This window comes from Epinephelus moara, chromosome 12 (genome assembly GCF_006386435.1).
Source record: "Epinephelus moara isolate mb chromosome 12, YSFRI_EMoa_1.0, whole genome shotgun sequence".
Taxonomy (NCBI): domain Eukaryota; kingdom Metazoa; phylum Chordata; class Actinopteri; order Perciformes; family Serranidae; genus Epinephelus; species Epinephelus moara.
Window position 1 is genome coordinate 35,173,561 of NC_065517.1, and position 17,423 is coordinate 35,190,983.

A 17,423-nucleotide genomic window follows, 5' to 3' on the forward strand; every position below is an offset into this window, starting at 1 on the left:
TGAGATGCTGTGTCCTGCGAGCTCAGTTCCAAACAAACACCGCGGAGATGAAATTCCGCCTCTGTGGCGACTTCCGTATGTGGGCGGGTATATTCTACAGCACTGGGCCAACCCAAAGCCGACGTAACAGAGACGTTTGATGAGCTGGGACAAAAGAGTATTAAATTTAATGATATCCGCCTATGCGGCCGACGCTTGTCAGACGTTATAAATTCAGGGCCGATGTGTAGTCCTCAGGCCGACGTCGGCCAGATGTATGTGTGCTATCTGGGTAAGTACGTGAGAAATTAAATGACTTTGATGGGGACACAAGTAAAGATGGCTTACAGTATTGATTAACAAGGTGGTTTTTTAATCTGGAACACCAGTTTGAGGCGAGAATGAGGAATCGAACACAAGCTGAGAGGTGAAAAAATGCAGGCAGAGAGCGAAAGAGAGAAATAAAAGGCTGTGGGTCTGCATTGTAAACAACCCTTACCCTAGGCACCGCACGAGGTTCATATGAAAAGCAAAAAAAAAAAAAAAAAAAGCTCATCACATTCACAGATGGCTACCCAATCCAAGGCAAATGTCAAAAGGACTCAGATGACAGCCAGAGCACCTGTGAAAAAGAGCACAGCACGGAGAACACGATGGATTTACAGATGGTTGTATGTGCGGGGAGATGATGGAAGCCCCATCACAAATGTCTCTGTATCAGCTTATTTTCAGGCACATTAAATCAAAACACTCCCATTTAGTCAGAATGTGTATATTTGCAGTTATAGAGCATAGAAGGATCCAAAACAATCATTTGTATCTCTTTGAGATTGAATCCGAATTCAAATTATGCCAGTCGCAGAAGGATAAACAATGAGATTCTGTCAAATAAAACTTGTTTAGTTTACATTGCTTTAAGGGTAAAGAAAAAAAACCACACATACAGAAAGACACTTTTGTGGAGATAAGCAGCAACTCTCATGTTCCTCGCAGGCTACAGTTTCACTAAAGGTCACTTCCAACTAAATGTAAATTAGTGGAAGTGTTTCCTCTCCCACTTCCTTATTATTTCACATTTTGCTCCCTCGGGATGATTTGAATGACAAAGCTCTGCTCAGCTTTGAGGCTAAAGGCATAAGAGTCTGCACAAAGCCGCATTCTCTCCGAGCCTATTCCCAGCCAATACATATGCTAATACGTCAAGTCACAGCTGATCGAAGAACTTACAGTATGAAACATTTTACAGTTAAATTTATTCAGAACTGGCTTTTCAAAAATGTATCTGGATGGTATTGTCGGGCAAAGTAGAGCAAATATCTAAGAAAGACGGCTTGTTTGTGAAGCTTTGGTTTCCCAGGCAGCCACGCAGCGATCAAAGATTGTCTTATTTCCAGGAGCAATACCTCATACCAGGTTAGAGCATAATGCATCACTTAGCTTTAGAGACTCACTGCTGGAGAAGATTTTAGGCACATGAATAAAACTAAAACAGAGAGATAAAGTGAAATACATTATTATGCCTATATCTTTTTGATGTGTCAATTAAAAGTGATCTATCACGGCATTTTCAGGTTCATACTTGTATTTTTAGGTCTCTACTAAAACATGACCATGTGCTTTAATGTTAAAAAAAACACTATCTTTCTAATACTGTCTGTCCTGGAACACCTGTATTTACCCTTGTAATATTCTCACAGAATATCCTAGTTGTAAGAGGTAACATAATACTCTACTGCCACCTATTGGATATCTGAATGTTTGATTGTGATTGGTTAATACAACGTGCAGACAAGAACGTCATCAGATCAGAGCTCAGTGTGTTTACGATCTGCTCCACTGTGACATGTAACCTCCAGTCCGGTTTACAATAAAGAAGTTAATCGCACGTTGTCGTCCTGGTGTTAATTGTACACAGCGTACAAACCAAGACAACCCTCTGTCTGAAACGCTCCGTCCAAACACCTGTTTCTTTAAGGGCACAGACTCACCAAATCAATATCAAAGATTTAGTGGCAATGAAGACCAACTGTTGCATCGCCTGTATCTCAGCCAAAAAGTTGCACTTGAAGACACCACAAAGACTGCAGCCAACAGCCAACTGGCAGGTACATTCTGCACCTCATAGCAGCAGGCAACGGTAGTCTGTATTCATCATTTACATGGGGAAACACAACAGATTCAAGACGCCAGCTAGCCAGTTTGCACATTAACACAACCCAATGCTCAAAGAACAAAAGATATTTACCAGCTGCTAACAAAAAGTCACACAAATTACGAACAGTTTAAAGAGCTTAGTAGCGAAAGAAAAATAATCTCACCCTGTGTAACTGTGCCTTCACACCGAGCGCAAATTCACAAATTCGCACGTCGAGATTACATACAAAGTCAATGCAAAGACGCGATTAGACGCGAATTCACGCCAGGCGGCGTAATGGACGCGTCTAGTGCGACGCGATGGACGCGATAGACGCATAGGCGCGAAATTCACGTCCATTGCCTCATCGCTCGAGTTGAAAATATTGAACTTTTGAGGCGAATTCGCGTGACGCTGTGCCGCAAAAGCCAATCAGCGTTGAGATTTTCCCGACGTCACTGACGTCTTGATGCCCTGATGTCCAGTTGTTGACACAACAATAAACTGCTACTCACCGGAGACAGATGGACATGCGCTCCACAGCTGAAATGGAGCGCTTGTAGTTGGTGTCCTGCCGGGAGATCCTGGCGCCAACCCTCGCCAACAGGTCCTCAAACTGGGCTCCAGTCAGCCTGAAGTACCGCTGAAAGCGGCTATCATCCAGACGGAATTCCTGGAGGAGGTGGTGAAACTCGCTGAGCTGGATGTGCTTCTGCAGGATAGGGTGAACCCAAAAACAACGGTGTTTGGCTCTCCGACGCATCTGGGACTTCCAGAGCAGGTACAAAGCAGCGATGGTGGTTATCTCAGCCATGGTTGAGGAGAGAATGGCGGGCCAGATGTTATTATCTAGTGAAAATGGGCGGGCTCGCTACTCACGCAACTGACGCAACAAAATGGTCCGGTGTCCAAACTCACACGTTACGCACGAGTAATTCGCTTCACTCGCGCCCGGTGTGAACGCACAGTAACACGTTTGTTTTTATCAAACCCTCTCTTGACTTTAATCGTTTGTTTGCTTTCCTCTCCCCTGTTTGTCGTTTTGTGCACTGAGCTTAACTGCCAGTCTGATTTATTTTCACTGACAGGCTCCAATGCTGACAAAAAGCCAACAAATGACGGCTAGCGCCAACAGTTAGGGACACACCCCAAAAAAACTTGGACGACCTGAAATTCACTGATGGCCAACCATTGAAATGGTGCGTCAGGATCCTGAAGCCCCACTCCTTAAAAAGGCCAGTCTGCTCTGATTGGTCAGTGTTTCCAGGTCTTCTGTATCAGTATCTCTGCATCGTCATTGCAGCGAGAGAATGACTAAAGAGTATGATGGCAATATCTACTGTTAATAATCACCAATAAATGCAATCGCCAATATAAATTTTGGTATTGTGCAATTTTGCAAACCATGGATACATAACATCTTCATAACATCATTATGTAGCCAATACACTGAAATAATGTGGGCTTCAATAACACTGTCATAAATGTGGTTTGGTTTAGGCACAAAACCACATGTTTATGGTTTGGAAAAGATCATGTTTTGGCTAAAAATACCAGCCAAGTTTACATGTTGCCCTGATGTTAGCATGTAGCGACATGTAGCATTGTATGTAATGGTAAACACCTGCAGTAGTGTGCATGGAGCAGATGACCACATAAAGAAGTCTGTCAGGAGCTGATGTTAGGTTGTCTGATCTGTATGATGTGATGCCTGAGGTTTTTGTTCACAGGGATTAGTTGTATTCAAATGACAGAAAATGAGGAAAAGTATAATAGTTTAGAGAAACCAGGGACTTTCTGCAGCTCAGTTCAGGGGGGTCATTATTAGTTATTAGAGGCCAAAGCTAATTGTCCTTTCACATATGTTTTTAATTTATGACACCACATTAAATACATTCATAGAAACAAAATAAACAACACTGTGCACTTTATTTCTCTTTGTCTTTGATTTGTTTTTATGTGGCCATTTTTAATCTTCCATAGCCTGCAGGCAGCACATCAAGACATGCAATAAAACCAGTTAGTCCATGCGCCCATGCATGTCTCTGTGCATGAAGCAGCTTCAAACAGGATATTATCACTGCAGATAATCGAAGGCAAAGTGAGCGTGTGTGTGCTTAAAGGGGAGAGAAGGTGTGTTTTTGCTTTGAACATAGATTAACAATAACAATTAAAGACGCTCCGGGGACGTCAGGAGTGATTTATAATTGAAAACACTGACATATCAAAGAGTTTTAATTTGACGAAGCAAAGACTTTTGGTGTTGTTATGTTGATATGTGTTATTACAGGTTAACAGGCAGACAGAATAGGATTAGGCTGTGGTTGATGGTAAAGTTCTGAACATCAGATGTGAGGAAAGGCTTTGATGAAATAAATTTGCATACATATCTTTTCTGTTCTCTCTTTGTTTGTCTGCCGTTGTGCTTCTTTCGCATCTGTTTCCCCACCTGCTAACAGAACAGGGATACTGTCTGCTGTAGTGGAGGTTACTCTGCTGCTTGTATCTGCATCCACTTCACCAGGAGTCTCTTACAGTCCACGTTAAGACAGTGATCCAATTATGACTTTATATGTTCGTGGGTGTGTTCGGACGACTCTGCGACCTGTGTTGGTTCAAACAACAGCTTGGCCAGAGGCTGCGAGATGAAGCTGCTTCAGTTCAAACATATGGGACTGCAGAAAGCTGACAGATTGGAGTCTTAATTATACAAACATTTCATAGAGGCAGAGCTGCTCTCTGGAAGGAAAAAAACAACCTCGTTGGTGCAAATGAATCCCAACGGACGGAAAAAAGGAGCATTTTATTTATTCATCAGTGTAAGATGGAAGAGGCATTATAACCAAACAAGATGCAGAATTGAATATATCGTTCACTCTTGACCTTCCAAACAGCAGCTGAGAAAACTCATCACTCGGTCCAGTCAGTAGCTGCTCTGGAGCTTTCAGTCTTATCAAATGATCTTCATCAGCTGAGGGCAGAGATGATGGAGGTTAAAGGAGCCCTCAAGTGATTTAGTATTGTTGGGCCATTTTGAATTTTTTCACTCGATTAAGTGGAGGTGCTCAGTGGTTATCAGCCTCTTAGATATGGCTTAAGCTGGATTTATACTTCTGGGTCAAGTCAACACCTTACCCTACACCATAGCCTGACGTGCACCTCCCCAGAAATGTAACTACACGTCACAGTGACGCAGACCTCCTGTCTGTTTCTGTAAGCTGAAACCATTTCCCTCAGTGGAAAAAAAGCTTTTATTTACTTTAATTTCACAGATAAGAAACAATAAACTGTGAAGACAATAAAGCCTCCACAAAAATAGCATTTTAAGTCTTGTGTGTGATTTATCCTGGCTTCATATGAGCAGAGGAAATCTCCGCTAGTCGCTAGGCTAATTTATACAATGTAAAATGCCATAGGCTTGTGCTAATAACATTAGCATGTTGTATTTGTGGGGAAAATGTGTCCAGATAAAGACAAGTGTTTGTCTGTGAATGCTGCGAGTTATAGTGAAGCTGATTTGTGTACTTGTGTTTGAAATTGTCTCTATTAAGCCATGTTTAATGTGTGTTTAATGTGTGTTTTGATTCAACTAAACTTTACAGCACTTCACAGAAACCCTGCCGCCAACTAGTGTCCTGCTTTACCCACTAGTATGTTCAATATAGAGGTTGCGTCAACCAAATAACGTCCTTCCTTAACATTTTTTTTTCTTTGGTAATGATGCAAAAGTCTGAAGGCCATCATCATTTTAACAGATTATAACTCTGAGGTTGATCTATCATGACTTTAACCCTTTGACAATCTGCTCAACCCTTACAGTATGTAGGGCACATTTTGAGTCCCTAAATCTTAATGAAAAATTTGTCGAACTTAACCTGGTTGAGTTTTCTCTACCATTCGGTTTAGGTATGTTATGCTAAACAAAAAATCCACTAGATGTCGCTGTGTCTTTGAAAAGTACAGCTCTGCAGTTACAGACAGTTACTAACAAAAGAATCCCTCCAGACACGAGGGCGCTGTTTGGTGAGATTTTCAAAGGTAGCCATATTTTTTTTGACATGTTGTAGTTTCAGAGGACTTACTGAACAAGTTTATACAAGAAATAAAAATCTGATGAATTTCTTGAAATATGCTCGACCAAACAGTTGATTTGTCCTTTTTCAGTAAAGGTAGTGATTATATATATGCTGAAATAATTGATTTACAAAGTCATAAAAAATTGGAATGACAGAATAAAGCACCTGTGAGATATAGATAAAAAGTTGGTAAGATGAGGGTTAATAAAGCCGTTTGTGCAACTCTTTTTTCCTGGTCATGTTTTTTCATAAAGCTGCTGTCATTTTCTGTTTAGTCTAAAGTGATAACCAGCAGCACTCAGCTCCTCACTGGACCTCCTTTAGCTCCTTCACACAAACACACAGCTCCTTAACAAAGTCAGCGTCGCTTTCAGTTCCCTTTTGTGGTCTTTGGCCACTTCAGGTTTCTGTTACTGCTCGAGTGATTCGTCATCTTCCTCCCTCTCAAAATCACTTTTTTTGAGCCTGAAATATCAGTAACAGTCAGACAACAGCTTTCTCTCTGCAGTCATTTATTGTCAGAGCTGTGTGCAGATGTATTCGTACTAATCTGAGAGACCCTGAGGAGGAGCAGAGTGCTGCTGGTATCACATTAGATCAAACAGAAAATGACAGCGGTTTTATTAAAACACTGACTGGCTAATTGATATCTTTCTCTGACTATCATGGCTGTGTGTTAACAATCAGAGACTTTCCTCTGTCGTTTTCAGTGTGACATGATCATGGTGGCATGGACGGTAACATTTTGTTTTGGGTCGATGGAAGATATTGATGGAAGGCCGGCTTGTTTCAGAAGAAGAAAAGGCATCTTTAGTCTGCAGGGAGATTTACTGGAGCTCTGTTTGCTTGTTAAAACTTGATGTCTTGGCCGTGGCCTTTCATAAGTCGACTGTCAACAAAGCAAATGCACTTAGACAGCATATTTATTAAACCTCTCATCCAATTATCTCTCATTTTATTCAGTTTCCCTTAAGTGACTTTCTTTGTTGAAAGCATATGGTTTTCTTGAGATGGCATTGACGTTTTAGGAGGAAAGTTTCTGCAACTGAGATTGGCTCAAAACAGCTGTCGTCAGAGGAAAACATTGCCATTGTATGTTTCTGCAAACCATGAATATGTCACATTGTCAAGTTTCATAAGTATCAACATTTCTAAAGTGATGTTGTTTATGAGCTGGCATGGTGGATGGTGAGATGCCCGCCAAGCTGCAGACTACAGTTCAAGACCAACGGACAAAAAACTGGTTGTTTATTTATGCAACATTGCTGTTTTTCTAATGGCTTCACAGACCCCAAACATGGGTGTTTTTTAGGGACCAGTTGCTTCACTTTCAGCGGCTCTTTGGACCCCAAACCTTAGTGTTTGTTTTTTAGGGTCCATGTCATTGGTCCGACATCCCATTAGTTTGACTGTCCACGGTGCTGAATGGCGTATTTCTACCTTGATGGTGCACCGCGACCGGCTCTGGGTCAGCTGGGAAAGGCTTGAGGCGGAGCAGGCTCACGGCTTATGTGTTTGTCACTTTCTTTTTCATTTTAACCCACACCATGATCTTTTCCTGACCCTAACCAAGTGGTTTTTGTGCCTAAACCTAACCAGACCTTAACCACAGGGCATCATGATGATTTCGGAACGGACTTCGGAACAATGGGTTTAATATGGTCGGAACAATGGGCTGTTCCCGTTTTTTAGGGACCACACTTTTTTTCCTAGTGGCTTCTTTGGTATTTTTTTAGCAGCCCATTGCTGTTTTTCATGCAGGTTTTAATCCCCAAACAGGGGTATACCTTAGGAACCTGTTGCTCTGTTTACAGTGTTTCCAAACTTGGGTGTACTTCACAGACCCATTGCTGATTTTTCAGTGTCTTTTTAGCCCACAAACAAGGGTGTTTTGTGGCAACGTGTGGTTCTTTTTCTGGTAGCATTTTAGGCACCCAAGGTGATCGTTTTGTAAACCCGTTGCTGTTTCCTCTGTGGCTTTCTTTTTCAGCAGCGTTTAGCCCCCAAACTTGGACGTATTTAGGGATTCGTCGCTGCTTTTCCAGCAGCTTTTTAGGCACCAATCAGGTGTTTTTTAGGGACCCTTACCTTTTTTTGGAAGCAATTTTTTGGCACCAAACATGGTTGTTCTTCGGGGACCTGTTACCTGTTTTTTTTCAGCCACTTTTTAGCCCCCAAATGTGGATGTTTTAGGGACCAGTCACTGTGTTTACAGTGGCTTTTTAGCCCCCAAACATGGTTGTTCTTTAGGAACCCATCGCTGTTTTTCCTGCAGCTTTTTAGCCCACAAACATGGATGTTTCTAGACTCTTTTTCCAGTAACATTTTAGGCACCAAACGTGGTTGTTTTTAGAAAGCCATCTTTGTTTCTTCTGTGGCTTTTTAGGCAACAAATGTGGCAGCAGCTTTTAGCCGACAAACTTGGGTTTATTTAGGGACCCCAGAGTGCAATGAAAACCATTTTTTTACTGAGACATTGCTGCATTTCCAGCAGGGATTGTGCCCCAGAAGTTGGTATTTTAAGCCAAAACATGATCTTCATTTAATCATAACTAAATTGATTTTGTGTCTAAACCTAACCAAACTTTAACCACAGCATTGTATTCTGGTGATTACGTTGCAAAATAAGTCGAAGTTGTCTTTGTTTAGCCATTTGGAATAAAATAAATATACCATAGTGTATATTTTTTCTGCAAATATTTCCAGCAGGTTTCTTCCCCAGTTTAACTCTTTTTACCATCAGCAGTTCTCTGAATCAGCCATTAACAAATTAACACCATCAAATATCCCCGTCCAACAGAACCACTGATACAGACAGATGTGTTTCACAATCAACCCAGACAATCTTTTTGAGCATCAAACAGCGGATTCCCAGCAGATGACCTGTCGTTGGTACCTTCAGTGTGCCTGTGCATTTGTTGGACTCAATAAGGAGGTGCTGTGTTTGAAGCCAGAGTGGTTACCATGGAGAGCCCTGATGGGCCGCAGTTATTCCCACCTTGCTCAGTCACACAGGCGAGCAGAGGCCAAAAGAGGAAAAGGGTTATCTCGCTCCGTTTTTAACTTTATCTCTTCAACCATATTGTGCCTCCAAACCAATCCCCCTGCCTTTTCAGGTCTGTGGCCTCACTATTTCTTCCTATTTATGACAGATAGAAAGAGATATTACCCTCTGTCCTCCACCTGGGGGAATTCTGAAGAGGAGTCATCCCATTTTCAGCAGGTGATTCTGTGCCTGCCGCACTTAGCACACTGCACAATGAATACCAAAATCTGACAGTAGACAATAAATTAAAGAAGGAAACGTAAACGTAATTACAAACTGGCCTGTGGGCAACAAAGCCTCACACACACCAGCCTTCATGGACCATAATGCAGCCTGCATTCTTGATTTGGACCCAAATTGACCATTTTATACACAAAATGTGTGCTATTAAAGCATACCTGAGGGAGAGAGCAGTCGGCAAAATGTCCACCCTGCATTCACATCCAACTGGAGGCAGAAACTTGGAAACCATGACTGCTTTCAAAGGAAGAGGGAGGGGGTGAGAGAAAATGAAAGTGGAAGACAGCAAGGCTGTTAATAATTAATTCGGCAGAGTTTTGGTCCTGGGAGGCCAGAGGAAAATATATTGATGTTTGAAAAATGCTAATTAAAGAAAGGAGCACACTTTGGTTTGGAAGGCATCCGTCTGCCCAGGCAGTTTGAAATCTCACTGCTGCCTGGGCTAATGGTGCTAGTAATGCCTTTGGGGAAACACGGCATGAAACACAGAGGCGGGCGCTAATGAGTCTCGTGGACCTCTCCGGCACACAGGATGAATGGGCGCGACGGAGGAAAGACGCTAAAAGGGAAGAAGGAGCCACAGTTGGTGGAAGACGTCTCGATTATTTTTAAAATTCCACGGCAAATGAGGCGAGAGGGATCCATCGGTGGGTGAACCTGGATTCACACGTACCCTGTGGGCTCTCTGCGGGCAGCCAATATTGAGTCACCCTGGAAATTAAATCAACATAGGACACACAGTGAGCAACACATTTACGCTTCACTCAGCACAGAAAAGACAGAGACCAACATGAAAGAAACAATCACATTAAACAATCTCACTCATGCACACGCTTTATTTTCTTTCTCGTGTGTTCACAACAGCCGTTTGGAGCCGCAACAAGGTCCCGTCTTTATACCTTCTTTGCATTTTTTCTCAGAACCAAACAATGGTGGCATCATGCCGCCCCAGTGTGTGATTTTAGACAGCATCATCAGCAGCCGTCATCCTGAAATCAAAAGAGGCGTGACAGGCGTGACATGTAACACAACAGCATCAGCCTCTACTGCGACATGTAACATATGTGTCAGCAGCGCTTTATAAACACTAACAATTGCATAACATGGTGATAACAATCATGTACTGTCCCTGTTATTTACATTTATGAAATGTGCTTCATGTTCAGCTGCAAGTCAAAGCCACATTTGAGATGTCACACGCACGTTTATAAGAACAGACTGTGATCAAAATGAAATGCAAAGACAGGGATTTTTTCCCTGTTTGAAAATAAACAGCTGCACAACAGGTAAATGAGACATTATATAAAATAAATAGCAGGGTTGTACGTTAACTTTTTGCACACAGCACTGGAGCTACAGAGGTATAAAGGTTTGCAGCACAGGACACTAAACTATAACATGAGTATAAAAGTATCAGGTAGGTCTAAATCCATTGTAGTTTGAAAAAAATTAAAAATGTTCGTGGGAGAAGTTATAAAGTTGTTTTCCATCTGTTGGCCTTTAATCTAGTGCTGGAAAATTAATATGAATGAATGAATGAATGAATATTTGAATGTTATTTATGCACAGAGCATAAACAGAGGCCGAGGGAGGGACGGAGCGAAAGACAGTCTGTCTGCGTTATACGTCTTGTATGTGCAATGTTTGTGTTGTTATTCCTTTTTTTAAGCAGATCCGTCGTCTGCGTCCAGTCGCTGTCACAAAACAGACTACAACTACCAAGAAGAACAGTGACGCGCTATGATCCTTCTCACCTGACACGATCAAGCAGCTCTGTCTCTCACACATGCAGCGCAGCGCTGTGCTGTCAGATGTCACACTGTAAACTAATGAACAGACAGATTAAATTTAGGAGCAGCTCTGTGTCTCTCTGAGTGTTGATTGAAAAGTTGTCAGTGAGTGAGTGAGGGGGCAGAGCTGTGCAGAGAGTGTGACAGAGGAGAGATGAACACTGGTACTCATTGTGTCACGCAACTTGACCCTATATCGATATAAATTTATATCTTGCTTGTAAAAATATTGATATCATGCGTAATGGTCATATTCTCCAGTGTAGTAACAAGTTCCTGAACCTCATTGTTTTCCCAATTTGCAGACATTTTCAGCCGCTGTTCTTCTTTGAGTTAGCTGCTAACTGCTGCTAGCTGCTTTTTAAATCTCCCGCTGTGGGTCGCACAAATAACATGCTGTCAAATCATCACACTTGTCTCATCCTGCCAGCTCACAGTTTTTACACTAATGTTGTTTAGGTGCTGTTATAACCTCCGCAGCCTGTGTTTCGTACTTTTTCTACAGAACAGTGAGGCAAAATAATGGCGCAACACTCCTGCCTTGAACAGGCAGTGTAAAAGGGGGCCGTTCTGACCATCCTGCTGTTTTGATCTGAATGGGAATGTCTGTTCTACTTTAACTCTACGGACCGACAAATATTGCCATCGCTTGTGCTTATGCTGCCGGTGTGTCTAAAATAAACCCTCACAGTGACACAGACACAACAACCTGCACACATGCTTTCATTTCTTGTAAGTGCTGGGTCAATGTATGCTGTGTGTAATGTGTGTGTACTATTAAACACTCCTATACTTTGCACATTTCCCCTGACAGTAGAAGAATAGCTAATAAATGACAGTCATTAAGAATTTATTTCCAGGCTTGTACGATTTCTTGACATTTGCCTCCAGCAAATAAAGTGCAGCGAACAAACAGAAACAAATTAACCATCTCCGTATGAAAAGCTTTCTTATGTGCCATGTACACTCAAGATGCAAACAGTGCGGCCTGCGCCTTCTCCTTCAACATGAAAAGGATCTATTCCTGTAGGTAGTGTTTACTTGGCACTCTCCGAGGAGTTTATTCAAATGATTTTCAATGATGTCGGTTTGTTTGATCTCCTGAAGTGAAGTGGATTTTGTTGTTCCTCTAAATAACATACAGCAGATATACTGTATATATCACTGTTATTCTAACTCCAATGGTGAGTCAGATAATTGCTGAAGCCTTTCATATGTACTGAATTAGTTTCAACACAATCAAAGGCACACTTAGATTGTGGGTAATGAGATTTACATTGATGATTCTTTCATTTAATAGGCAAATTTATGTTCAATGCACTTCAAGAGCGTTTTCTGTGCTGGTATAATCTTTACTGCTCGCTGCTTCATTAGACGACATCCCGCGTGGCTTGATAAAACACGAGTGTCTTATATCTCTACAGTATTCTCTTTCTGTCCCGTGAGAGATAGCAATCTGAGGACGGAGGAGAGATATCGTCTTTGCGGTGGCAGATCGTCTCCCCCTCTCTCTCGGCTCGGGACAGATAGGGCTGATAGATTAGCGCACATGCAAGGTCTCACCAAGTTCCTTTTCAAAATATGCGATGCACGTAGATGATAAAGTTGAAAGCAAGTGTATTAGAGCAGATATCTCATAACCAGGAGATAACTCACATAAGTTGTGACAACGATTAGAGTTTGATTAGACACAGAGATTGTTTTATTGATCTCGCCGCTTCCATCACATCTGATAAGACCGTTAATTCAAAGCGTCCCATTAAACAATGTAACCTTGCTGCCTGACGTGAAAATCCACTCCTGTGCCTCAGCATGTAAAAGTCTATTAAGCTTAGAGCTACTGAAATGTAACTAAATTAATTTTTTCACTTGGGTATTTAAGCAACACTCTGAATGCAGGACTTTTATTTGAATAGACCACTTTTGCATTAATGTGTTACATTTACTGAAAGCAATAGTTGTGATCTTAAAAAGTGGGGTTGTTTAAGGTACTTATCCACAGTCAGTGTGTTACCTACAATAGATTTCATTTGGCACAGGCTGGAGAAGCAGGCTGGAGTACTGACACAGAAGCTGGGTAATGTACTGCTGTGGACAGGGGCAGAAGCACAATGTATTTTAGCAGCCTGAAAACATCAATAACAGTTTAAGTGTACACTATATGTAGAATATTTTCACCGCTTTACCTTTCTGTCAGACAGCGAATCCTGATGGGTAACTGAACTTATTTTGTGCTCTTCAAAGCCAGACTCCATTGAGAAAAACAGTGATTTAACATCTCTACACACTACTGCTGCCTCCATCAGTTTGTTGGTGTTATTGTGTGACTTTGGTGTGTAAAATGGTTAGTTCAGATTCACCAAAGTCACAGTAACACAAACAACTTACGATTGAGCGTTATCAAAATATTAGGGTATACCAGGATATTTATAAATCTTGACAGTATCTATTAACCTCATACTTTAATTAGGATGTTTTACGTGTAGTGCACATCATGTGCCACCAGAGGGCAGTCTGTCTGAGCTGAGCTGACTGCGAGTGCTGGGGATAACATTACAGGACCAAATGTAATTTTATTTTATTCATTTAAGCCATTTTTAACCAGGTAAGTCCCGCTGAGATCAACAATCTCTTTTTCAAGGGAGACCTGGCCAAGACAGCTGCATACAAAAACATTACAGCCAAACAACACAATCATTTTTTATTTTTTTTTAACTGAAAATTATTAATCTCACTTCGATCATTTTTATTTGAACAAACTTTACATAGTGGACTGAAAAAACAATTGATTTTATTATTCTAGCAGGCTACTAAAAGTTTAATTTGTATTGGCAAAAATGATAAATTATATATTATTGCCACGCAAAGTATCACAAAACTATGTACTGAGTATTTTCTCCCAAACCGAGTAAGTGCACCGTGCTAACCAAGCTAGCAGCTAGCATTCACACTGGGCGCGAATAAAACAATTTGTGCAAAAGAATTACATGTAAAGTCACATTAGATGAGAATTCCCACCAGGCAGCTCAATGGACACAATGTGATTTAACAAATTAAGCGGCGCAAATTAAACAAATAGCGCTATTTCGCATCATAGCTTATTTGTGAGAGTTGAAAAATCTGAAGCAATCGCCCATCAGTATTGGGATCTTCTGGGGATTTATGGCGCCAAGGACGTACCGGCATAAGTTCATTAATTGCTTCAGTGATTTTACCCACTTATTAAGTGAGTCAACACAAAATATTTCACGTTCAAACTCTTTTGTCCAAATATGGTCACTTCTGGACCTAAAAATATAAGATGGCAGCAGCCAAAATGCCAAACAGATAAAACTGATAGATAAAACTTCAGGTAAGAAGAAGAGCATGTATTTTAGACTTTGAGGTGAACTGTCCCTTTAAGATAAGCATGTGAACACTTCCTCCTCTCCCGGGTATTACAGGGGAGCAATCATACACATCACAATTACAGCTCGCTCCAGACTGGGGAGGCGAACGGTTAATGTTCCCGGGTGCTCACCTAACAATCGACGCCAGAGGCCATTAGCATTCATGGCGTCTCCCGGCTTCCCCTCGCCTTCGGTCCCACTTCATCAGTTAAACAGCGAGCTTCTAACCCTGGCTTTGTTTGGTGGGAGCGTCCATGTCTGATAAGGGCCCCCCTGATATGGCTGACATCATTAATCACCAGCACTGTGGGAGGACACGGTGGGCAGGTTGAGAGCAGCAAGTACCACCGTCTCTCCCTGCGGATCCTTTTTAACGGTGCCATGCTCCTAATTAATAGAGCCGGCCCTCTCTCTTTGCAGATATACATCAAAATGCATGCAGGGGAGACGGGTAAATAATGGCAGGCAGGCGGGGAGTTTACTGTCATATAGGAAGAGGGAGCGATGGCGTGAACAAGAGAGGAGGTGTGCTTATACTGTACATGAGAGACAGAGTGAGGAGGAGAGGAGGGCCAGGCTCAGTGGACAGAAAACTGATATTGCCGAGTACGTGAAAGGTGGAACCGCAAATGTCAGCACCATCGATAACGCTGCCTTGTTGGTGACCATTTTTCGTCCTCACATTAAGCGCCCAGGAGGGCAGTAAAAACAGTTGAAGTGGGGAGAGATGAAACATGGAGGCAAAGCTTTAATTTCACCGCTCGTGCACGCTGCTGGAACCAACTTTTAATTGCCTGTTACAGATGATGGATGTAAAAAGGAGCGGGGCCGGGTGTGTTTACGCACAGCTTTGTCAGTCATCCAGTTTAAACTGTTTGTAGGATGCTGTCAGTGTGGGTTTGTTAGATGAGCCTGGGATTCAAAGAGAGACAGTGATAACAGGGTTCCTGGGGACTCTTTAAAAGTCTTAAAGGGCATTAAAGTCATTCATTTACAAATAAGGCGTGAACTGGTATTAAAATGTCTTAAATCAGTCTTTCAACAGTCTTCAGAAGACATGGGGAGGAGGATTTTATTTCATATTTTTCAGACGTTGACATTTTGTTGGTTTTAAGTTGTGTTGTAAAGTAACCAAAATCCAGCGTCTTCCAAACATCTTATTCCAACTCCATCGAAAAGAGAAAACTACGGTCGAGTTAAATACTTGATGTATCCGGTACAGATACTGTACTTTTTGCGTGTACAAGTATCATCTGAGTAAAATGTGCTAGTGTCTGTACTTGTGATGAAGGAAAATGCGTATTTGGATAGCTGTGTTCAGCTCTCAAGGTGGCAGCAAAGGCCGACTGTAAAGTCACCTCACGTTGCCTGTGTCTTGGCCCGTTAGCACATTAACAACTCAATCTAATGTTGAAAGGACAGAACATATTTACCGTGCGCCAGTAATCAGTGTGTAGCTCCTGACATGTTGAGGCAGAGGGTACTGTGTGTAGCTCTGGTTGAGGGTGAGAGGCTGTCAGCAGATAAACAGAGATCTGTGTGGGTACATGAGACCCTAAAAAAGAGGCTGGATCATGGGGAGTACCACCAGTTGTTCCAGGAGCTTCTCCTCCATGATGGACGTTTCAAGTGTTGCACTTATCTGCTTCCACGCCTGCTGTTTACTGTTGGGATGGTGGTAACTGCTGTAAAGTTGTATAGCTCTGGGTATCCAGCAACCGCTACCACCAGTTTCTCCTCCATTGTTTACCAACTGTAAACTTGTTGTCGTGACGACCACAGAAGGCCCGCCTCTCAAATCATCCCATTGGACAATGTGGGAAAAAGGAGAGATGACGTGGGGTGCTTTTCTGTTAACAGATGTGATTGGTTGTCACAGACACACCCTTTTGTGAGCCTGCCAGGTGTGGACACCCAGTGGAAATGAAATTGAGAATATTTTCTCCTCTGATTAGAAAACTCTTAAAGGGATAGTGCACCCAAAAATGAAAATTCAGCCATTACCTACTCACCCATATGCCGAGGGAGGCTCAGGTGAAGTTTTAGAGTCCTCACAACACTTACGGAGATCCGAGGGGAGAGTGGGTAGCAACAAAACTCCACCTAATGCAGGCTGACGGCGCCCCAGATTCAAACATCCAAAAACACATGATTGAAACCACAAAATATCTCCATACTGCTCGTCCGTAGTGATCCAAGTGTCCTGAAGCCCCGACATAAAAAGTTGTTTTGAAAAACGTCATTTAAACTCTTGTTTTTAGCCTCATTGTAGCCTGTAGCTCTAACTGCCTCTCTGTACTACAGAGTCACTACGGACGAGCAGTATGGAGATATTTGTGGTTTCAATTATGTGTTTTTGGATGTTTGAATCTGGGGCGCTGCCAGCCTCCATTAGGTGGAGTTGTGCTGCTACCCACTCTCCCCTTGGATCTCCGCAAGTGTTGTGAGGACTCTAAAACTTCACCTGAGCCTCCCTCGGCATATGGGTGAGTAGATAATGGCTGAATTTTCATTTTTGGGTGCACTATTCCTTTAAGCCTCTTAAAAGTCCTCCTCCCTGCTCCTGACAGTTTTTCACCGTTGGAACTCTTTTAAAGGCTAAGATGCTTTTGACTTAGTAGTTTTTATCTGTACAAGGACCTAGTCTTAACTTAGACGAAATTTTAAGAGATCTGCACAATTCTAAAAATTTTCTTAGAATTTCGTCATGGAGCAACTCTATGAGGAAGCTTTGTGAATATGGCCCCTGATGCCCACAGCCTAGAAACA